Source organism: Macaca fascicularis, chromosome 20, assembly GCF_037993035.2.
Source record: "Macaca fascicularis isolate 582-1 chromosome 20, T2T-MFA8v1.1".
Classification (NCBI taxonomy): Eukaryota; Metazoa; Chordata; class Mammalia; order Primates; family Cercopithecidae; genus Macaca; species Macaca fascicularis.
In genome coordinates, this window is record NC_088394.1 from 1743099 (window position 1) to 1766726 (window position 23628).

General features: G+C 62.0%; 3 long non-coding RNA genes across 3 annotated transcripts; 1 reads left to right on the top strand and 2 right to left on the bottom strand.

Moving 5' to 3' along the window:
* Positions 1 to 4887: 4887 nt before the first annotated feature.
* On the top strand, positions 4888 to 11679 carry LOC135968978 (uncharacterized). The gene is made up of 2 exons (XR_010584027.1): positions 4888 to 5079; positions 11355 to 11679. It is a non-coding gene; the product is annotated as an uncharacterized lncRNA (long non-coding RNA).
* LOC135968977 (uncharacterized) lies at positions 9263 to 13969 on the bottom strand. The gene is made up of 2 exons (XR_010584026.1): positions 13477 to 13969; positions 9263 to 12449 (listed from the first exon to the last, which is right to left on the bottom strand). It is a non-coding gene; the product is annotated as an uncharacterized lncRNA (long non-coding RNA).
* Positions 13970 to 19173: 5204 nt separating this feature from the next.
* Positions 19174 to 22668, bottom strand: LOC135968976 (uncharacterized). The gene is made up of 2 exons (XR_010584025.2): positions 21423 to 22668; positions 19174 to 21164 (listed from the first exon to the last, which is right to left on the bottom strand). It is a non-coding gene; the product is annotated as an uncharacterized lncRNA (long non-coding RNA).
* Positions 22669 to 23628: the final 960 nt, after the last annotated feature.

Below are 23628 nucleotides of genomic sequence, written 5' to 3' on the forward strand. Positions count from 1 at the left end.
GGAGAGACCCCAGGTTCCCCTGGCCCGGCTGGCTCTCTCCACAGCATCCCGAACCCAAAGACTCTTCAGCTTCTTCTTGCTTACCTCCTGAGACAGAGAGCTCACTCCCTGTGCAGGCCTCCTGTGCTGGGGCTGGGTGGCTTGGAGTGTGGCAAAGTGTCTGATTCCTTCTTCCTCCTTCAGCTGTGCCCCCAGGGTCTGGAGCAACAGAGCTGGGCGTGTGACCAAGCCCCTCGCCGTGTCAGGGCAGGCGTGCTGGGGAAGGGGCTGGACGCCAGCTTTTGTGGTCCTGTCCAGCAATCCCCGCAAGGCTAGCGAGGGAGGTGGCTGTGAACAATTGAGCGAATGGGAAAATGGGCGGATGGATGTGCGGTGTAGACCCAGGAGGACTCGGCGCTCCTTCTGTCCGGAGAGGAGTGAACCCGCCCCACAGGCCCCGATTGGCAGGTTTTCTTCCAGCATCCACGGTGGCCGAGCCGAGCGTTATGAAAACACGGGAGAGTATGTCAGAACAGGCAGTGCCACGCTTTGCCGCAGGGTGACAGGTTCAACAAATCCCTCCTCAGAATTTACTGCCTGCATTTTTGCTTCAGAGTGACGCCCTGCCGCCAGACGTATTTCTTTTTTTTTTTTTTTTTTTGAGACGGAGTCTCGCTCTGTCACCCAGGCTGGAGTGCAGTGGCCGGATCTCAGCTTACTGCAAGCTCTGCCTCCCGGGTTTACGCCATTCTCCTGCCTCAGCCTCCCGAGTAGCTGGGACTACAGGCGCCCGCCACCTCGCCCGGCTAGTTTTTTATATTTTTAGTAGAGACGGGGTTTCACGGTGTCAGCCAGGATGGTCTCGATCTCCTGACCTCATGATCCGTCCGTCTCGGCCTCCCAAAGTGCTGGGATTACAGGCGTGAGCCACCGCGCCCGGCCGCCGGACGTATTTCATGCAGAAATACCTGCCCTGAGCGCCCCGGGGGCAGGACGCCTGTTCACAGAAGGCAGCTCTAGACTTTTCTATGAACAGAGGGACCGTCCTGGCGAACACGGTGAAACCCCGTCTCTACTAAAAATACAAAAAATTAGCCGGGCGCGGTTGTGGGCGCCTGTAGTCCCAGCTACTCGGGAGGCTGAGGCAGGAGAATGACGTGAACCCGGGAGGCGGAGCTTGCAGTGAGCCGAGATCGCGCCACTGCACTCCAGCCTGGGCGACACAGTGAGACTCCGTCTCAAAAAAAAAACAAAAACAAAAAACCCTCACCCAAACCAAGTCCTTTACAGAAAGACATTTGTAAAACTTACTTTCCAGCCACCAGAAAATTAGGGGGTAAAAGGGAATTTCCATCTGAAGTGGGCAGTGATGATTTTATTTCTTGATTGTGCACTGATTCTGTTTTTTGGAAACGGTGTGGGGAGGGGAGGCGGTGGTGCTGGGGGTCCGTGCCACGCTCCACCATCCACCGGGAGCTGGGCCCCCTGCCTCCCTCCCCATCAGGAATGGGGTGAGGCATTGGCCCACGGGCATCGCAAGGCCGATGGGACTTCAGAGCGGGTTGGGGCCGAGCTTCAGGGATTGGGCACGCAGGGTGAGGTTTGGGTTATGAGAGCTGGACGCCCCCTGCATCCACCACTCAGCCCCAGCCCCCCGTGCCAGGGGAGGGCTCTGTCCTGGGATGGTTGATGTGGGCTCTTGGGACAGAAGGGTCACTGGGCCTTGGATGGGTCCTGGGACCTGTCCTGTTCCTGCAGCACGTCAGCCGGTCCAGCCTCACATTCCTGCTCCCTCTGCAGCCACCTCCCAGACAGAGCTTGGAGCTGAGCAGGGGACGCCGCCACCCCGTCGGCCCTGTCCATGGAAACCGTCACCCGAGCTTGGAGCTGAGCAGGGGATCCAACCACCCCGTCAGCCCTGTCCACGGAAACCGTCACCCGAGCTTGGGGCTGTGCAGGGGACGCGGCCACCCCATCGGCCCTGTCCACGGAAACCGTCACCCGAGCTTGGAGCTGAGCAGGGGACGCGGCCACCCCATCGGCCCTGTCCACGGAAACCGTCACCCGAGCTTGCTCCACATTCCAGACCGGGGCAGCGGGTTCCCCAAGGCTCTGTGGCTGTGGGATGTGAGGACTTGGAGCCTTCCCAGAGTAGGATGGAGGGGAGCAAGGCGGGAGGGGCGGTGGGCAGCGAGTCCGATGCCCTCTTCTAGATGGGGACAGGCTTTGGTGCTGGGGGGCAGAGGGCTGGGCCCCGGGATCATGGAAGGACAGGCCCTGGTAGCCAGTCCACCAAGTCATGCCTCCCAGTCCTCAGGGAACACACCAGGGGTCCTCACGCCTCTGGGAGCCTGCAAAGGTATTTATTCAGCGCTCTGGAGTGCGGCCAAGTGAAGGCTGGAGGGGGCATTTCCAGGTGGCAGCTCCTGGCTCTAAGGGGATCCCAGTGCCTCTCTGGTCCTGTGGGTGTGAGTCACTGGGGCACACAGGGGAGGCCATGGGTGGCGGCCGTGCCTAGGTCCGGCCAGACGGGTCATGTCTCCACCAGGCGCCTGAAATAGCTCTCTGGGGCATCCAGCTCAGGGAAGAGGGTGTGGATGCCCTGCAGGACGGACGTGGCTAGAGCTGCAGCAGCCCTTCCAGGTAACTGGGACCCCGCCCAGCGACACACTCTCTGGCCCAGAAGCCAGGAGCCGACCGTGCCCCATCCCTCCCCATTACAGCCCTTCGTCCTTCTCCCACTCCTGCCCGGCTCTGCTGTGCCCTCGAGGGGAACCTGGCCAGCTCGGTGCCAAGTGCTGTAACTCCCAGCAGGCAGCATCCTTCCCACAGCCCGGGAGGGGTGGGGGCTCCTGGGATGCTCCCACCTGGGCCTCCAAACTCTAGCAGGGATCCCTGCTGTCTGAACCCCCCTGGCTGACCCCACGGCCCCTGGTCCCGTTTCCTGGTACACCCTATCTCTGTCCCTGATGGAGCTCCAACCCCTCACTCCCCTCTCCTCATCACCAAGTCCCGGGGCCCAGACTTCCCAGTTGGGCAGAGGAAAACTAGGACATCCTTGGAGGACTCAGGAGGTCCCTTCAAGGGGGACCGTGATGGCCGAGGCCCCAGGACCTAGCAGGGTGATGGATGGGGGTGGACGTCAGTGCCCAACAGGCAGTCGCCAAGCTGGGCCGAGTTTTGGAAATGACCTCATCTTCCAACCTCTTGCTTCACAGACAGGGGCACAGAGGGCAGGGACCTGGGGCCTGTGGGAGGGGATGGCCTTTGAGAGTCTCCAGTGAGGACCCACAGGGCGGTGGCCTTGATGAGGACACCTGTGGTTGTGTCTGGAGCTGCCATACAAAGTGCCACAAACTAGGAGGCTCAGGACAACAGAGTGTGCCCCTCACAGCTCTGGAGGCCAGAGGGCCAAAGTCTAGCGTCTGGCGGGGCTGGTTTCTTCTGAGAGCCCCGGGGAAGATCCTCCTGGCCTCTGCCAGTACCTGCTGCTGCCCGTGCTCCCTGGCTGGCGGCCGCATTGCTCTGCCTGCGTGTCCGTGGGACCCCGTGAGCCTCTCCTCTCTTCTCCTTATAAGGGCACTTGGGCTAAGACCCACTGACCCCAGCCTTGAACCAGTTACCCCTGCCATGACGCTATTTCCAAATAAAGGCAGGTCCTGAGGCTCTGAGGACGTGAGTCTTGAGGGACACAGTTCAACCCACTACAGCGCCCAGTTGTAGTTCAGGAAGTTGAGGTTCAGAGAGATGGGGGAGCCCCCAGACTCACCCACACCGGGGACCTGTCGCAGGTGGAGACCCCCAGACACTGGTGGGAGTGATCTGGTTTTAGGGGGTCACCCAGGGAGCTGGAGAACACAGGGAACTGGAAAAAAGTGGTCAGGGCTGCTGCCTCAGGTAGGTGTCTGCCAAGGAGACCTGGAGGTCTCGGGGGTGGTGAGAGGCTGAGGGTCCATGAAGCAGGCCGGATGATAAGCTGGAATTGGGCTTTGAGAGGTGGCGTTGGGCTGCGATTTAAATAAAGGAAGGGGCCAGGTACAGTGGTTCACACTTGTCATCCCAGCACTCTGGGAGGCCGAGGCAGGCGGATCACATGAGGTCAGGAGTTTGAGACCAGCCTGTCCAAGATGGCGAAACCCTGTGTCTACTAAAAATACAAAAATTAACCGAGTGTAGTGGTGAGCACCTATAATCCCAGCACTTTGGGAGGCCCAAGCGGGTGGATCACCTAAAGTCAGGAGTTCGAGACCAGCTTGGTCAACATGGTGAAACCTCATCTCTAATAAAAATACAAAAATCCACTTCAGGAGGCCGAGGCGGGCGGATCACGAGGTCAGGAGATCGAGACCATCCTGGCTAACACGGGGAAACCCCGTCTCTACTAAAAATACAAAAAATTAGCCGGGCACGGTGGCAGGCGCCTGTAGTCCCAGCTACTCGGGAGGCTGAGGCAGGAGAATGGCGTGAACTCAGGAGGTGGAGCTTACAGTGAGCGGAGATCGTGCCACTGCACTCCAGCCTGGGGGACAGAGAAAGACTGTCTCAAAAAAAAAAAAAATCAGCCAGGCGTGGTGGCGGGCGCCTGTAATCCCAGCTACTCAGGAGGCTGAGGCAGGAGAATCGGTATAAATAAAGGAAGGGAGTGTGTGGGGGAATGACGCAGGGAGACTCCAGGCCCGGAGGATGGGTCAGGCCCTGCACACAGCAGGTGCCCAGAGGATGCCAGCAGGAAGCACGTTGCTGAGAGGAGGCGAAGTGTCAGCGTGGGGCTGGCAGAGGGAGACACCAGCGAGGCAGGGCTGGTTGACCCAGGAGCTGCCCCAGGCTCCAGGAATTTGAGTGGGCAGGAGCCCGAGAGCTCCCATCTGCGCCCGCCTGTCAATCCCAGGCCGCGCCGGGCTCTGGGACGGAAAACGAGAGCAGCAGGTTGTTCTGGAGGGAGGCAAAGCGTCTCCAGGAGGCCGGGCGACCGCCCAGCCTGCAAGCAGAGCGGAGCCCGGCGCCAGTGCTGGGGGAGGAGCAGGTGTCGGGGCTCTGCGGTGCGATGGGGCACTCAGAGTCCCCAGGAAGTGGCATGGGGTGCACGGATCCTGAAACTCAGTACGTGAGGGAGATGGGAGACAGGTCTGGAGGAGCCAAGGACACCAGGAGGGGCTGGGCCTGGGAGGCCTTCTAGCCCAGCCAGCAATGAAATCCCACAGGGACCTAGGAGAAGAGGGGGTATCCTGCGTGCGGGGCGGGGGCCGGGACTAGGAGAAGAGGGGGTACCCTGCGTGCGGGGCACAGGCCAGGACTAGGAGAAGAGGGGGTACCCTGTGTGCGGGGCGGGTCCGGGACTAGGAGAAGAGGGGGTACCCTGCGTACAGGTTGGGGGCCGGGACTAGGAGAAGAAGGGGTACCCTGCGTGCGGGGCGGGGGCCGGGACTAGGAGAAGAGGGGGTACCCCGCGTACGGGTTGGGGGCCGGGACTAGAAGAAGAGGGGGTACCCCGCGTACGGGGCGGGGGCCGGGACTAGGAGAAGAGGGGGTACCCCGCGTGCGGGGCGGGGACCGGGCCAGCCTTGCACATTGATGATGCTTGCAAATGGGCCTCTGGGGCTGAGCAGGGTCCCCCAGGCAGTGCAGAGGCTATGCGGGGGCCTCTGCAGGGTCCTGGGCCTCCCTGTGCCTCTCAGCTGAGTGGGGGACCCAACGCTCCCAGGCCACTGTGTCCACTGCGGATGGAGGGGCCTGGCCTGAGGGGAGGTGTGGGGCGCACTGCGGGGAAAGGCCACCAGGAAGCACTGCCCTGTGGCAAAGGCGGCAGGGAGAGGGACGCGACTGCACAGGTGGGGAGCCTGGCGTCTGGTCCCAACCTGCTTCTGCTTCCTCACCCGGCAGCTGCCCAGGCACAGCCACAGGGAAGCCAGGCTGCGTTCCCGGCGTCTCCAGGAGAGACAGGGCCCCTTTCCGGCCCCCTGTTCGGCAAGTCCTCCCCACGGCTGGGGGAGGGGCCGGGCGTCACAGCCACCGTCTGTGATTGTGAGCCCACAAAAGCGGCCGGTCGGAGGCCGGGCGGAGGCAGCGGCAGGCTCGGAGGGGCCCTGGAGGACATGCTCCGTTGCAGTGGAGGGCCCGGGCGGCCACACGGTAGTGACCCCATAGTGCAAGGCACGGCCCATTCCTAAGCGGAAGAATGTGTGGAAACGTGTGTGGCTGTGACATGGAACCCAGCGGCACCCGCCGGGTGGGAGGGGCTGCAGTGTGTGGCCATGCCGGTGGCTCCAACCACACGGGCCCGGGCTGAGGCTGTTCTCACTCGGGGGCCGTCCGCTGTGTGTCCACATGGCCGTGGCCCCGTCCCGGGACAGGGCTGATCAGGTTCCCCTGCACTGTTGTGGCTTCGGTGTCTGTGGCAAAGTGAGACCCCCACGCCTGAGAGACGCACGGCAGGCGGGGCAGGTGGTCTCAGGTCTGTACACCTTGCCACAGGCTTTTGGCTTTGCTGGTCTCCAGGCACGTGGGGAGACAGACGCTGGACAAGTGCATCCTACACTGGGTTCCAGGGTGGTCCCAGGAGCGCCGGCAGTGAGCAGGTCAGGGCTGTGGGCACGGGGCTTGGTCCAGCAGGCAGGAGCAGCCCCGCCTGGGGGAGTCTCCCTGAAGGGAGACAGAGGAGATGCAGGGCAGAGACGCAGGGCAGAGCGGCAGGGCAGAGACGCAGGGCAGAGCGGCCAGGGGCAGACCCGCAGGGCAGAATGGCCAGGGGCCCAGAAGCTGGAAGAGGCAGGAAGGACCCTCCCCTGGGGCTTCCAGAGGAGCCCACCTCTGCTCACACCTCGATTTTAGGCCTGGTTTCCAGGTCCGCTCGGCCCCTCCTGGGCTCAGTCCTGTGAGCTGACTGGGTGAGCCGTGTCTGTAGTGCCAGGGCTCTGGGTATGGGCATCTGAGGGGCGGCCCCAGGCCCCTGTGAGTCTCGGTCTTCCGGTCTGTGGAGTGGGGTGGACTTGTTCTCTGATGCTGGCCAGGGGGCCTCCTACAGTGTGGGCTGTGGCCTCCATGGGTCCACCTGCCCGTCTGGCTGGCTGGCCTGCCCTGCCAGAGGACTCAGTGCCCGAGGCCGGCTTCCCTATTCACCTAAGGGAGAACAGAGCCATGCCTCCCTCCCAGCCCTGAGCAGGGCCTGTGCGGGGAGGGCCAGCTCCCCTGGCCCGGAGTCGTCTCCCTGTCCCAGCCAGGCTGGAGGTGAGTGGGACGCAGAGCTCCTCAGGGCAGGTGCTGCCTGGTGAGGAGGAGGGCGGCTTCTCCGAGGTTCCAGCGAAGGATGGCCAGGTCCGGAGAGGATGTGGCCTGGCCAGTCCCGATGCCGGAGGTGACGTGGCGAGGGCCGGAGGTGGCTCCTCCTGGGAGGCTGCCCCGGGTTGGAGGCTGTGTGTGTTGGGTCCGGCCCACTCTCCGTGGCCAGATGCCACCCACCCCCACATCTGCTTAGAGCAGAAGGCAGGCCAGCAGCTGGTGCCAAGTTCGCCAAGGACTGTAGCCCTCAGGCCTGCAGCAGGACAGGAGAGCACGTCCAGCCCACGGTTTCCTGTGGATCTCTAGAGCCCCAGCACCCCCGAGATAGTCCCCAGGCCTCAGTCCCCATCCCCAGACACACACACACACACACACACACTCTCTCACACACACTCTCACACACACACACACACTCTCACACACACACACACTCTCTCTCACACACACACACACAGAACTCTTGTCGCCCAGTCTAAGCCAGCTGACCCGGTGGGAGCACATTCATGCAGGCCCTGGGAGATGCTGGTGTTTGAGGATCGTGTAGAGTCCACTACAGAGGGTTCCAGAAGAGCCGACAAGAGGTGGACAGGGCGGGGCTGTACTCGAGGGAGCAGGGGGCTTGGCCGAGGACCCCGCGCCCTTCCGCTTTGAGCTGTGGGTCTGAGGGGCCTCCGTGCGGGGCTGGCCCTGGGAACTGTGGTCACTCGAAGCCGTCTCCTCCTGCTGATGTCCACCCAGGGACAGGCCTCCTCCAGCAGCTGGCCCCAGAGGGACAGCTGTGTGCCCAGACCCGCAGGCCGCGTGCTTCCACCCTATACAGCCTTCATGGGGGACCGGGGTCCCCCCAGCCAGGCCACCAACAAGCTCCAGACCCATTCCTGGCCCTCACGTTCATAAAATCCTTGAGGCTTGAAATATTTTTCAGATTTTAGCCGTGGTAGTTGCTGGAAAGGCCCTCTCTGGCCAGCTTCCTGCTGCAATGATCCCTGAGCCCTCTCCCCAAGCTCTGCAGGCCTGGTCTGACAGGGTCACCCACAGCGGCGTCCCCTTGAACTTAAGAGCAGGCTGCAGGCCGGGCACGGTGTCGCACACCTGTAATCCCAGCACTTCAGGAGGCCGAGCCGGGTGGATCACCTGAGGTTGGGAGTCTGAGACCAGCCTGGCCAACCTGGTGAAACCCTGTCTCTACTAAATATACAAAAATTAGCCAGGTGTGGTGGTAAGTGCTTGTAATCTCAGCTACTCGGGAGGCTGAAGCAGGAGAATCTTGAACCCAGGAGGTAGAGGTTGCAGTGAGTCAAGATCACACCACTGCACTCCAGTCTGGGCAACAGAGCGAGACTCTCTCTCAAAAAAAAAAAAGAAAGAAAGAAAGAACAGGCTACAGAGGGCCCCGGGTTGGAAAGAGGGGGCATGTGGTGGCCCCTGCAGGGGGTGACATCCTGGGGGGTGACATCTACCTCCAAGGGAATAAGACCCTGAAGCAGGCAGGTGGGTGGGGTGGGGAGACGTCACAGGGCTGGGAGCAAAGGCTCCAATCCCAATCACTGAGGCGCTGGTCTGGCTTCTGCCATGTATCAACTGGTGACCTTGGGCCTGCCTCAGTTTCCCCATCTACGTAGCCCTCCTCCTGCCTGGACCTTGTTGGGATTAGCCGAGTTGACACCTGACAAACACCTGGACACACTCAGTGGAGTGAATCGTCAACAAATGGGACCCCACAGCCTGCCATAGTGTGGGTGTTTCCATCTTTGCTTTGCCTGCCAGGAAGCTCTGTGCAGAGTGTTAACTGCCCTGGCACTGGCTGCCTCTCTTTAGGGTTCTGGGCACTCTCTGAATTTCGTAGTTTCTTTGGCATTTTTTTTCTTTCCTTGTTTGCTCTTTATTAATTTTTTCATAATTTTGTTTCTTAGACATAATTCACATGAGAGTCACCATTTTAAAATGTACAGCTCAATGATTTTAGCACATCCACTAAATGTACTGGGATTGTGTAACCATTATCACCATCGATTTTATCTCCTTTTTAATTTTTGCAGATACACAGCAGGTATTACATTTAGGGGGCACATCGGAGGTTTTGATGCCGGCATGCGGTGCGAACGAAGCATGATCCATTTTAGAACATTTTATCACCTCCCAGAAGAAATCACAGAACCTTTAGCCATCATTTCCGGGGCCTCCCACGCCTGATTCCCCCAGCCCTAGACAAACACCAATCTGCTTTCTGTCACTACAGGTTTGCCTATTCGAGACATTTCACGTAAATGGGGTCACACAATGTAGGGCTTTTTGTGTCTGGCTTTGCCCAGGGAGCTCACGTTTTTCAGGTTCATCCATCCGGTAGCGAGGGTCAGAATCTCGTTCCTCTGAGAGGCTAGTGTCCCGTTGCTTGGGTGACCTGTACCCCATCCACCCATTCGACTGCTTGTGACTGTTTGGGACGCTTTTCCTTTTTTTTTTTTTTTTTTGGCCATTGTGAATTGTGCTATGAACATCCATATACAAATTTGTGTGTGGACATATATTTTCACTTATATTGGGTAGACAGCCAGGAATGGAATTGCCAGGTCATGGGTTAATTCTAGGTTCCGACTTTTGAGGAACTATTACATCGTTTTCCAAACTGGCTGCCTCACTCTCCATTCCCACCGGCGGTGCGCGAGGCCTTGTTTCTCTGCATCCTCACCAACACCGACATCCTGGTTTTCCTGACCGTAAGCATCCTCACCGGTGTGACGTGGCCTCTCTCTGTGGCTTCGATCCGGGTTTCCCGGGTGGCTGGTGACACGGAGCATCTTTGCATCTTTTCATGAGCTTGTTGGCCCCTGGTGTATCTTCTTGGAGAAATATCTGTTTCTATCCTTTGCTATTTTAAATCAGGTGACTTGTGTTTTTACTGTTTTTTGTTTGTTTGTTTTTTTCCTTTTTTCTTTTTTGAGACGGAGTTTTGCTCTTGTTGCCCAGGCTGGGGTGCAATGGCACCATCTCGGCTCACTGTAATCTCTACCTCCTGGGCTTAGGCGATTCTCCTGCCTCAGCCTCCCGAGTAGCTGGGATTACAGGCACCTGCCATCACACCCGGCTAAGTTTTATAGTTTTAGTACAGACGGGGTTTCCCCATGTTGGTCAGGCTGGTCTTGAACTCCTGACCTCAGGTGATCCACCCGCCTCGGCCTCCCAAAGTGCTGGGATGACGGGCGTGAGCCACCACGCCCGGCCTTTAGTGTTGAGTTGCAAGGGCTCTTTATGTATTATGGATTTTAAATATACCCTTATCAGATAAATGACGGGCAAATATTCCCCCCACTGGGTGCGTTGTCCTTTTGCTTTCTTGATGGTGGCCTGTGAGGCACAAAAAGTCTGTAACTTCAAGTATCTCTCTATATCTTGTGCTGCCTTTTGTTGCTTTTGGTATCCTTATTTATTCTATTTCTTTTTCAAGACAGGGTCTCCCTTTGTCACTCCCCCAGCTAGAGTGTGGTGGTGTCATCACCGCTCCCTGTAGCCCCGACCTCCCTGGGCTCAGCCATCCTCCTGCCCCAGCCACCCGGGTGGTCACGGCTCCAGGTGCACACCACCACACCCGGCTGATGTTTGTATTCCTTGTAGTGATGGGGTCTTGCTATGTTGCCCAGGTTGGTCTCAAACTTCTGGGCTCAAACAACCCTGCCTTGGCTTCCCAAAGTGCTGGGATTACCGGCGTGAGCCGCTGTGCCTGGCCTTTATTCATTTCTATGTGGCTGAACACATTTTGCAAGGAGCCCAGGCCCTTGGTGAGCTGAGTAGACACACGTGTGGATGTGGGCATGGGCAGGCACAGGTGTGGTGGGAAGAGCGTGCCCAATATTAGCTGTCAGGGGAGCTCAGGAAGATTGAGGCAGTCAGGGAGGACTTCCTGATGGAGGAGGCTGGTCCTTCGAAATGTGGAGTGGGGACCTCTCCCCTTCAGTCTGGTTCGGGGGTGGGGCCCCACAGCCCCCCTCACATTGGGGGCGTGTTCCCCTCCTCCTTTTGGAGCCCAGCCCCAAGCTGCAGGAACGGTGAGCAGCGAGACCACAGGGCTGGAAGCACACCGGGTAATTAATTTTGACTTACAGGAGCTGTCTTAAATTGGATAGAAACTGGCGAAAATAGGATTAAGAGGGAAGCTGAGCCAAGAGCAAACAGAAGGAAAACTCCCCGAGAGCCGGGCGCCTGGCGGGGCTCTCGGAGCCGCTGAGCGGGAAGAGGCGCGGGACATTGTTGGACGATCGCGTCATGTCCGAAGGCGGCCTCCCCGTGCCACCCCACGGGAGCGGCGGTCGCGCTGGCTGGGAAGATGGGAACGCGGCACTCTGCCCTCCCTGCGGCTGGCTTATCTGCGCTGAGCTCACTCGATTCCGAGGATTAATTTGGAAACAATTAAAATTCTGTGCAAAACAAGCAGTGGGCTGGGCCGGCCAGCGGGCTGGCACGCACGGAGCCCTTTCATCACCAGTGCAGAAATCTAATTAGTGCGGGATTAAGTCTGCCACAAATCAGCGAGCCGGGAAGGCTCCGGCAAGGGCAGATGAAGCCCCGGGGCGAGGAGCGCCTCACAGTGCGGGTGTCCGGCCGGCAGCAGCCCTGGCCCTGCGCTGGCGTCTCAGCTGAGTTGAGCCGGAAGGCCACCCCCACAGGCGGTGTCCTGACCCCTCACCATCCGGTCACCCCCAGCCCACGGGCCCTTTCCCATCCACGTGCTAGGAAATGGCAAACCCATCGGAGCCCCGAGGGAAGGCGGTGGAGGGCGGAGGCCCCTGCAGGCCTCGCGAACGGGGGCCCCACTGTGCAGCTGGGCTTTGCGGCCCCTCAACATGCCTGGGCCCTGCCCCGTTGACTTTCTCTTTCGAGGTGCCTTCGGGTGTCTGGCAGCCGTGACTTTCTGTTGGGCCGCCTTTCTGGCTAGCTTCCTGCTGCAAGGATCCCGGAGCCTCTCCTCAGGCTCCGCAGGCTGGTCTGAGAGCGTCAGACGCGTGTGGCTGATAGCCGGGCTGCATGTGGCTGGCTGCTGGCGTCTGGAGGCGCTGGGTCTGGCCGGGACACGGCCGAGAGCTCCCTGTCGGGCCATCGGGTAGCAGAGGTGACAGCCCTGTGGGTTCGCCTGTTGGCCAGATACGTGAGGACCACGGGCGGAGCTGACTCCATGCCTTGTAAGCTGCCCCTTCCGGGATCTGCAGGCGAGAACACAGTCAGAGGGGAGGCAGAGCAGCTGTCTGCAGAAGGTCCCTCCAGGCCGCCTCTGGGGCAGTGGCCGGCTTCCCGATGTCCCAGGAACCAGCAGACCCCTCCCAGAAAAATGCATCCCCCACAGTCCCTCTCCACCTGCAGGACCCGTTCTGGCTGCCCTCGGGCCCCGGAATACAAACCCTGTGGGGCTGCTGGGCTCAGGGACGTCTCTCTGGGGGCACCTGCAGCCCACTGGCAGCTCTGCACCGTCCCGGCACACAGGGAAGCGTGCGAGCGCGTGTTGCTCACAGGGCTGGGGGGAGAGGGGGACCAGGCAGGCTAAGGGGCCTGAGGGCAGCAGCCCCGGATGGGGGGCCTTTCATACCACGAGGGTGGGGGGAAGGCAGGGGGAGGAAGGGCAGGGGGCGGGGAGGCTCACCCCCCCCATGGCAGGGGGAGAGCCTCGGGGGGGACCAGACTTCTCACGTCCCTTCTGTCACCTCCGGTCACCCCACAAAGCCAGCGGGCACCAGGCCCTGCAGACGTCCTGGGGACAGGAGTGGAGGCAGCAGATGCTTCCTGAGCTAACGAGTTTGACCTCTGGCCCTGGCTCCGCCTGATGAGGGGTCATCCTAGGAGGGGCTTTTTATCGGCTCCATGCGAACGTCCATTATTCCTTGACTGTTTGGAGCCAGACACGGCCCAGCGGGGCAGGGGCGGGGGAAGCCCCGTCCCAGCCCACGCCAGGGGCTGATAGATTAGCAAGGCCACGGCCCACTCCCAGCGGGCAGGTGGGGTGCAGGGAAGCATGGCGGCCGCCCCTGCGGATGCTGCCCGTGAGTCAGTAGAGGGACCCAGGTGGAGGCGGGAGCCCCGCCTCAGGGAGGAGAAGTGATTCGCCCAAGTCACACGGCGGACAGGGGCTGCGCCTGCCCCCGCCTCCCCCGGCCTTGCCCCCACGGCCTGGTGTCCCCACACCCGGGAAGAAAACCTGGGCTGTGCTGTCGAGACCCGCCTTGACGCTCCTCTCACCTCTGAGCCTGGGAGCTGGGAGTTCCTGGAATTTGTTTCCAAGGCGTCCGTTCCTGAGGCCCACGGGGAACTTGGGAGCAAAGGCCTGTAGCCCTCACCCCACCGTGACCCTCGCCGGGGGTTTCGAGGTATCTGAGCAAACTTCTGCTTCTGAAAATTCCCCGGCAAAGGAGGGACGTGGGGTTTTCCTGGCTGGAATGATGCGCTCGGCCGCGGAGGTGGCCCTGCCTGCCTGGTGGGGCTGCCGTGGAGGGCATGGCAGGGCCGCAGGGGCGCAGTCCGGGTGGAGCCGGGGCCTGCCTTGGGCTCGCGGCGGTGCTTGGACACATAGAGAGGACGGGGAGTCTCTGCAGCAGCTGAGAGCCAACGACAGGCCACAGGAGGACTCTGGGGTCCACCTGCCTTTGAGCCGTCCCCACCCTGGCCAGCGGCCCAGCCCTTCCTGGCCCAAGTCCTGGAATTGGACTCACAGTGGCTTCGACCCCTTGGCTGGGTCCTGGACCCCATCAGCGGCTTGCTCACCCTGGGTCCCTGTCTTCCCTAGGGAGTGGGGGTCTCCACACGTCAGTGGTTTGCTCACCCCGGTTCCCTGTCTTCCCTAGGGAGTGGGGGTCTCCACACATCAACCTGGGTCCCTGTCTTCCCTACAGAGCGGGGGTCTCCACACGTCACCCCGGGGGTCTGACACCTCAAGTGTAAGCACCCCCTGCGATCTGGCCCCTCCCACACCTGAGCACAGCCTCAGCTGCTCCTGCGCCCCCATGGCACCCGTTCCTGTCCCCTCCCCAGCTGAGGTGGGTCCCGGACTTGTCCGGAGCCCCTGGGCACCTGTGGCCGGACTGTGAGGGCTGCAGGCTCGGAGTCCAGCTGTCAGGGACCCCAGTGAAGCATAAGCTGGTTTTTCTTTTTTTTTTTTTTTTTTTTTGAGACGGAGTCTCGCTCTGTCCCCCAAGCTGGAGTGCAATGGCGCGATCTCGGCTCACTGCAACCTCCATCCCCTGGGTTCATGCCATTCTCCTGCCTCAGCCTCCTGAGTAGCTGGGACTACAGGCGCCCGCCATCGCGCCCGGCTAATTTTTTTGTATTTTTAGTAGAGACGGGGTTTCACCGTGTTAGCCAGGATGGTCTCGATCTCCTGACCTTGTGATCCACCCATCTCAGCCTCCCAAAGTGCTGGGATTACAGGCTTGAGCCACCGCGCCAGGCTGGTTTTTCTTTTCTGAGGAGCTGGCCAGGGCTGGCTGACCAGGGGAGGAAGGCCTGAGTGCTGCTCTGTGGGACCTGCAGCTGGGGGCCGTTCGGTTCTCTCAGAGGGGAGGGAGCCAGGTGGGGCCCCTCCTGGGGGCTGGATGAAGGTGCCGATCCCACTTCCTGATTTGCTTGGAAAACACCCTTGGAATCCGCTTGGCCAGCAGCCGAGCTACCTCTGCAAGGAGCTTCCTTCCGATTCCAGCGTGATGGGTCAGCCGGGCCCACCCAGACGCACAGGCGGGATCCCTGGGGCAACGCCCGGAGTCCCTGAGAGGCTGCGGCGTCTCCCTATGGGGATGGCCAGACGGAGCTGGGACGGGCTGAGGACCCAGGTGCCCGAGGCCAGGACACACTGGCTCCTGCTTCCTGGGAGAAGACAGTGCGGCTGGGGGAGCCTCCACCTGAGGGAGTCTGGGTCTGACGGGTGCCGAGTCTCACACAGGCACAGAGGCTCAGGTTCAGGCCGCCGCCTGGGCCTGGTGGGCGAGCTGCCTGGAGAGTCTTGGGCCCTGGCCCGAGCGCGGGCAGAGAGGGCGAGGTGTGGTGGGGCTGCCGGGGGCTGCAGGCTGAGCGGCACCAGCTGAGGCTTGGTGGGGAGTGACTTAGAGCAGGCCACACCCTCCCCCCATGCCTCAGTTTCCTGGTCCCCGTGGGGTCCTTCCCATCACAACTAGGGGAAGTCCCTGTCCACTGAGTCCATTCCCGACACGGGGGCCAGGAGGGGGGTGCGGTTGGAACCCACCTCCGAGCTGGTGTCCTCGGCAGACCCCTTCCTGCTCCTCCGAGTCCCAGCACCTACGTCTGTGAAGTGGGCAGAGCAGAAGCCGCTACTTCGGCCTCGCAGAGGGCAGGGGACACGGTGCAGTGCCGGCCTAGGGAGGGGGGCAGGGGACACGGGGCAGTGCCGGCCTAGGGAGGGGGGCAGGGGACACGGGGTGGTGCCAGGCTGGGGGGGTGGCAGCGGACACGGGGCGGTGCCAGGCTGGGGGGTGGCAGCGGATACGGGGTGGTGCCGGCCTAGGGAGGGGGGCAGGGGACTTGGGGTGGTGCCAGGCTGGGGGGGTGGCAGGGGACACGGGGCAGTGCCAGCCTAGGGAGGGAGGCAGGGGACACGGGGCAGTGCTGGCCTAGGGAGGGGGGCAGGGGACACGGGGCGGTGCCAGGCTAGGGGAGTGGCAGTGGACACGGGGTGGTGCCGGCCTAGGGAGGGGGGCAGGGGACAGGGGGCGGTGCCGGCCTAGGGAGGGGTCCGGGCACTGATGTTGCGAATATTAATTGGCAGGCAGAGAAGACCTGACTGGGAGAACCCTGGGTCCAAGTCCCAGCCCCACGATGCCAGGCTGGGGAGACCCTGCGGCAGCGGCCAGGCCTCTGTGCCTCAGTTTCCCGTCTGTGAAAGGCGGGGAAAACATCTGGGCCAGGGCGGGAGAAAGGATCTTGGGCACCACACCCACTCCCCCCGGGTCCCTCAGGTCACAGCAAGATGCCGCAGTTTCCAGCAAGAAAGGCCTTTGCTGGTTGAAGTTACACTCACGGCCCCTCCAGAGAAGTCGGGGTCTGGGCCTCTGGCACCCGTGTGGCCGGCGTGGGCTTTGGCTCTGAGGTCTGCCGGACAGGTTTAGGAGGCGGCTGGATGTGTGTTTAGGCCGGAGCTGCCAGTCATGTTCTCTGCCCATGTCTATCCCCAGAGCACAGTCTCCCCGAGACCCCGGGTCCTGGCTCCTCCTCCCGTTCTGGGTGGCGTCCCCGTGGTCGGGTGGCCCTTGAGGGAGGCAGCCTCGGAGGAAGGTGCGTCTGGGACCCAACTGGGGTGGTCAGAAATCTCTAAGTCCCTGGAGCGAATCCCAGTCTCGGGTTCTAAGTCCTCCCGGCTCCAAAGCGTAGGTTCTTCTAACCATGAGCAGAGGCTGAAAAGAGGACCTGACTTTCCCGAGCCTGGTTGTCCGGCCAGTCCACTCTGGCCACGGGAGCGGGAGGAGCGCCCTCGGGGTTCGGGCCCTGGAGGCACCCCAGGTGTGATGAACCGTCACACTTGTGAAGTTGGAGGGGGGGAGCCCCAGCCCTGCCCTTTCAGGCGGGGTGACCCTGAACAATGGTCTGTTCCTATGTGCCTCAGTTTCCCTGTCTGGAAAGGAGGCGGCATCTACAATCTAAAAGGACTACGGGGATGTCAGCCAAGTCGGCTCCTGCCCAGGCTGGCCCCCACTGGCAGCCACAGACATCGTTGGGGGTCAGGGAGAGGGTAATTCCTCAAGGCCTTCGTGTTCTGGGGGTCCGGCTGCGGGCTCAGAGGAGGCAGTGCACGGCTGCCAGCCATTGTCGGTGGAGACGTGGCTCCGGCCTGATTCCCACCGCTGCCCCTTCTTTGCTCCCTGGCAGGGCCCCAAGAGAGGAGCGGGTGCCACCCGATAGGTGACATTGTCCCGTCACAGGTGGGGCTCAGCTGACAGCAGCTCCCAGCCCTGGACGCCTGATACCCCTGAGAAGGTCCCCTTTGCCCTGTCGTCACCATGGAGATGGCCATTGCCCAGCACAGAAGGAACACGGGTAGGGGACAGCGAGGGCACAGGGGGCAGGCCAAGGATGCAGCCGGTCCCCACACCGGGCCCTGCACCACGGTAGCTAATGGGGCCGGTGTTTATGCCACCCCAGAAGATCCGGAATGTTTCCTTCCATGCTTCCCTGAAACCTTACAGCTCGTTCTGTTTAGAAAACCACACACAAGGCCAGGTGCGCTGGCTAACACCTGTAATCCCAGAACTTTGGGAGGCCAAGGTGGGCGGATTGCCTGAGGTCAGGAGTTCGAGACCAGCCTGGCCAACACAGTGAACCGCCCTCTGTCTCTACTGAAAATACGAAAATTAGCCGGGCGAGGTGGCGGCGCCTGTGGTCCCAGCTACTCGGGAGGCTGAGGCAGGAGAATGGCGTAAACCCGGGAGGCGGAGTTTGCAGTGAGCTGAGATCGCACCACTGCACTCCAGCCTGGGCGACAGAGCGAGACTCCGTCTAAAAAAAAAAAAAAAAAAAAAACTATACATGAGTAGCCGGTTAGGAACCGTCTCTGCAGGGCAGCACACTTTCCTTCCTCTTGGAAGCCAGAGGCTTTGACTCTTCCTGGCTGCAATACGATCTCCTCAAGGTACTGCTGGGGTCAGCCATCACCTGCTGAGGCTCGGGCCGGAGCCCCGTGCTGCCTGGGTGTTCACACAGCTCCGGCTCCACCGCAATGCTGAGACCAGGCAATGCGGCCGGCCAGGGTCTCCACGAACTGTCAAAATGCAAAAAAAAAAAAAAAAAAAAAAAAAAAAAAAATACGGCAGCATCCATCGTCCCTCAGTATCCATTCCAGACCCAGGAGGACACCAGGGTCCACGGGTGCTGAGGTCCCCGGCGTGGAGGGAGCTGAGTTCCCGGCGTGGAGGGTGCTGAGGTCCCGGCGTGGAGGGTGCTGAGGTCCCCAGTGTGGAGGGTGCTGAGGTCCCGGCGTGGAGGGTGCTGAGGTCCCCGGTGTGGAGGGTGCTGAGGTCCCGGCGTGGAGGGTGCTGAGGTCCCCGGTGTGGAGGGTGCTGAGGTCCCGGCGTGGAGGGTGCTGAGGTCCCCGGCGTGGAGGGAGCTGAGTTCCCGGCGTGGAGGGTGCTGAGGTCCCGGCGTGGAGGGTGCTGAGGTCCCCAGTGTGGAGGGTGCTGAGGTCCCGGCGTGGAGGGTGCTGAGGTCCCCGGTGTGGAGGGTGCTGAGGTCCCGGCGTGGAGGGTGCTGAGGTCCCCGCTGTGGTGGGTGCTGAGGTCCCCAGTGTGGAGGGTGCTGAGGTCCCGGCGTGGAGGGTGCGTGGGTCCTGAGGTCCCGGCGTGGAGGGTGCTGAGGTCCCCGGTGTGGAGGGTGCTGAGGTCCCGGCGTGGAGGGTGCGTGGGTCCTGAGGTCCCCGGCGTGGAGGGTGCTGAGGTCCCCGGCGTGGAGGGTGCTGAGGTCCCCGGAGTGGAGGGTGCTGAGGTCCCGGCGTGGAGGGTCCTCAGGTCCCCGGCGTGGAGGGTCCTGAGGTCCCGCCGTGGAGGGTGCTGAGGTCCCGGCGTGGAGGGTGCTGAGGTCCCCGGCGTGGAGGGTGCTGAGTTCCCGGCGTGGAGGGTGCTGAGGTCCCGGCGTGGAGGGTGCTGAGTTCCCGGCGTGGAGGGTGCTGAGGTCCCTGGTGTGGAGGGTGCTGAGGTCCCGGTGTGGAGGGTGCTGAGGTCCCCGGTGTGGAGGGTGCTGAGGTCCCCGCTGCGGTGGGTGCTGAGGTCCCTGGTGTGGAGGGTGCTGAGGTCCCGGCGTGGAGGGTGCTGAGGTCCCTGGTGTGGAGGGTGCTGAGGTCCCGGCGTGGAGGGTGCTGAGGTCCCTGGTGTGGAGGGTGCGACTGCGCGTGCAACCGGCACTTTACATCATCTGCGGACCGCAATGCCAGGCACACGCGCAGACGCCGTTCCCACACTGTGGCTTGGGCAACAGCAACAATAAAAAAGTCTGTCCGTGTTCAGCACAGACGCAGCCGTCCACCGAAAGATATATTTTCCATCTGAGGTTGGTGGAATCCCCAAAAGTGGAGCCCACGGACGCGGCCGACTGGCTGTATCATGCAGCCATAAAAGGGAAAGACGTACAGACACCCCACGGATGAGTCCGGGAAACATGGCGTGTGGTGACACGAGCCAGACACAAAAGGACGCACATGGCAACTCCATTTACACGACAGATGCAGAGCAGGAAAGTCCGGAGACAGAACGGAGCCCGCTGGTTGGTGGGGGCTGGGGAGGGTGGGAGTGACTGGTGGGTGGGGGGACTGTCTTTGTGGTGATAAAAATGTTCTGAAAGCAACCGTGAAGACGTTTGCACAGCCCCGCGAATACCGTAAAGGCCCCTCGAGCTGCGTGCTTCCGTGGCTGGGTGGCGTGCTGTGTGCATCACATCGCAACAGGGCTGTTGTTTAAAAAATGTAAGCATCTCATTCATGATTTTTATATTGATGGCACGCTGCAATGATAACACTGTGGATAAACTGGGCGAAGTGAAATATTAGCATGAACTTGAATTTCACGTCTTCTATTTCATCGTCTTCGGTGTGGACGCCAGAACATTCGCAGTTCCCCACGTAGCTGGGATTCGTGGCTGGAGTTCTGTTTGTGGAGCTGCTCCAGGCCCTGACAGCGCTCAGGCAATGTGGGGGCGCTCCCTCGTCGCCGTGGTGACAGGCCCCCGCCCCGCAGGCTGCCAGCGCCACTCCCAGGCTGGAGTCTGTCTGCAAGGCAGTGGTAAGGGGGTCCTGCCCAGCGGACCAAGGACACAGCCGGTCCCCACGCCAGGTCCCCTGCACCGCGGCAGCTAACGGGGCCGGTTCGGCGCAGGTGCAGCAGTGGGGGCGGCTTCTGTTCTGCTTGCCGGGTGAGCACGGATGGGTGCTGCTGCGTGCCAGGGCCCTCACCCCAGCGTGCCTGTGGACGTGAGCGTGTTCCGAAGCGGGGCCTTCGCAGGCGTAATTGGTAGCATTAAGGTCATATTGGCTGAGAGTGGGCGTGGATCCAGTGACTGGGTCCTTAGGAGAAGAGGAGGTGACACAGGTCCAGGGAGGCCAAGCGCGGATGGAGGCAGAGACTGGAGCGGGGCAGCTACCAGCCAGGACCGCCCAGGACAGTGGCAGCCGCCAGAAACCAGGAGAGGCAGGAGGACCCCTAAGGAACCTCGCAGGACGCACAGCCCGGCCGACGCTGTGGCTTTGATTCCAGCCTCTGGAGCTGGGAGAGCAGGGATTTGTGTGGTTAGAGGCCACCCAGCGTGTGGTCATTCACCACAGCAGCCCTAAGAAAGGAAGGCGCCTCCGCCTGGAGATGCTGCCTGGGTATGGCTGGAACAGCCTCTCAGGCCACACGCCGCCCTCCATCCCGACCACTGGAGCTCACTAATCCCGAACCATGTGGCACGGCTCTCTGTACCCGCACACCCTGAGTGACCCACCGGCCCGGGGACCTGCCGCACAGTCTCATCTCCCACCTGACCACGGAGGTTCTGGGAGGCCCAGACACCGGCCCAAAGCCACCCGCAGGGGAGGGGCGCTGGGGGTGAGCCGGATGCAGCCTGTGTCAGGGAAAACCCACCCTCAGACACGCTCAAAATCCTCGGCGGGAGATCACAGAAAATCTCCCTTTTGTTCCCATTCTGGGAACGCGTTACAGTGAACACGGATGCAAATTTATTTCAGATATCAACGCCTGCCTCAGGGAACAGTTGTTCTTGCGCTATTTTTTCCCCTGTGGGCTGTGAGTTCTGGAAGTTTCCAAATGACAGTGACAACGGTGACGGTGGTGGGAGCAGGGAGGGTGGCGTCGTTCCGTCCCTAAGCACACGCAGGCCAGGCACCGTTGACCACATCACCGTAGCGAATGACTTCTTTCTCACGGTGGCTGGCGTTCTATTAGCTATTAAATATAATCATTATAATAATTATTAAACACAAGAAAGTCAGCTATTGTATTCTTTTACGGATGGGCAAGGTGAGGACATTGGGCCAGGCCCTTCCCGAAAGCCAGAGACCCCGGCCTGCTCTCGGGGGAGGAGGGAGGTGGGGCCGGTTGGTCTGGGGCCCCGCTGGCCAGAGCAGGCCCGGCCACTGGACACTGGGTGGCAGAGGCGGGCGCGGTGCTGCCGAGGGTCCCCGGGGGTCCGGCGGGCCCCACCTCCCACAGAAGCAGCAGGTGCCTCCAGAAACGAAGCCCTTCTGTGGCTGCTTGGGTCCTGTTGGGAGGTTGGCTTCTCTGTGCTGGTGTTTCCCTTCTCATGAAGTCCCATCCCCGGCCCGGCTCCTGTGAATGGCTCTGCGGTGATCGCGGTGTCTGTGTCGGCCTTCAGCTCCTCAGGGCACACGCCCACACGTGTGAAGATTCTGCGCGGCTGTCTGAGGAACTCCAAGCGGGTCCCACAGCGGTTGCACCGTTTCCCCGGAGCCGTGACCCCCAACCCTGGCTGGGGACCCCTACCCCACCCCCCACACTCTCCTGCCTGGATGGAAGCTCTGGCCCCTCCAGGACGCCCCACCGAGCTCTTCTCCCAGTAACCACGGAGCAAGAGCGGGAGGGCCTAGGGGCCCCTGAGAGGCCGCCGGACGCCGTATCCAAGACCCTGCCCAGGGACCAGCTCATCTGAGGCGAGGCTGAGAGGCTGGTGTGGCTGGTGGGAGTGGGGGCTGGGACTGAGCCACGGGCACCTGGGACCTGCCAGAAGGCTCAGCTTCCTGACCGCAGGGCGGGGATGTGGACTGTGCCCATGGGGGCAGCCGAGGAGGATGGAGGGGAACCCGCCCTGACCTCAGGGCTGCCGGCCCCGCTCCCGCCATTTCCTCACGTTCCCGTCGAGGTGGGCGCCTGGTTTGCAGAGCCTCCCACCTGGGAGAGGCGGCCCCTCGACCGTCTGCCCGACAGAAAACAGATGGCCCCTCTTCCTGCAGAGCCTGGGACCGGGGTCCTGGGATGCTCTGTGCGGGTGCGGGGCCCAGGGCCACGTTCCAGCATGCACTGCTGCTTCCCCTCAGCCCATTGCTGTGGAGCCCCGGGAGGACGTCTGCAGCCTGCCAGACGCAGCCCCTGCCCCAGCCCAAGCCCATCCGGACGGGCCTCTGGAGGCCTCGGCCCCCTCCCCAGAGTGGAGCCCCCGCCCCACCCATCCTCTTCTCACCACTGGGAGGGTGGACCTGGCTGTTTCTGGTCACCACCGAGGCTGCCGGTCACCAGGGAGGCCGACTCCGGACTCTGGTTCACTGTCCCCAGACTCTCCTGGCCGCCCCCTCTGGGGCCTGCGGCTGCCTCCCCAACCTTCTGGCGCTGAGTGTTGCTGCTGGGACCCCAGGACCCACCCCACCCCCTCCCTGCTCCCTTCCCCGGGCACCGCTCAATCCTCAAGCACCGGCTGGGGGCTGCTGCTGCGGGGCTGCACGGGGAGTGAGGCCGCACGGGGAGTGAGGCTGCTGGGCTGCATGGGGAGTGAGGCTGCGGGGCTGCGCGGGGAGTGAGGCTGCGGGGCTGCGGGCGTCCCGCCCACTCTCCCCCTACCCTGGGCTTAGCAGCCCACTGCCCTCCAGGTGCCTCGACTCCAGTCCAGCCTTGGGACCCCGGGCTACTGCCTCCCCCCAGCCTGTGCACCCAGGCCCAGGAGACACTGCCTGCTCTCCCGATGTGGCCCACAGCGGGCCGGCCCCAGGCCTCAGGGCTCCAGCTCTCCCGGAGTGCTGCGTTGAGCCCCCAACAGCCACATCCACATCCACACAAAACCTTAGAACACGGCCTAGGCGGGGTCTTCGCAGACGTAATCAAGGCAGGGGCACGCGTGCGGGGTCAGGGTGGCCCCAACTCCAAGGACCTGTCTCTAGAAGAAAAGGAGAGAGGCCGGGCACGGTGGCTCACGCCTGTAATCCCAGCTCTTTGGGAGGCTGAGGCGGGTGGATCACGAGGTCAGGAGATCAAGACCAGCCTGACCAACATGGCAAAATCCCGTCTCTACTAAAATACAAAAAATTATCCGGGCATGGTGGCGGGCACCTGTAGTGCCAGTTACTCGGGAGGCTGAGGCAGGAGAATGGCGTGAACCCAGGAAGCGGAGTTTGCAGTGAGCCAAGATCGCGCCACTGCCTTCCAGCCCAGGCGACAGAGCAAGACTCCGTCTCAAAAAGTAATAAAAAAGAAGAAGAGAGAGAGACAGGCAGACGCCGGCCGAGGACCCCGGAGTGATGAGCATGAGCCTGGGACACGGGCAGCGCCCGAAGCTGGGAGCCGCAGGAGGCTTCGGAGCAGCACTTGATTTGGGGTTTCCGGCCCCCAGTGCGGAGAAAGAATGCATTTCTGGCATCTCAAGGCGTCCTGTCGTGGGGCGCGGTCCCTGCAGCCCCAGGAC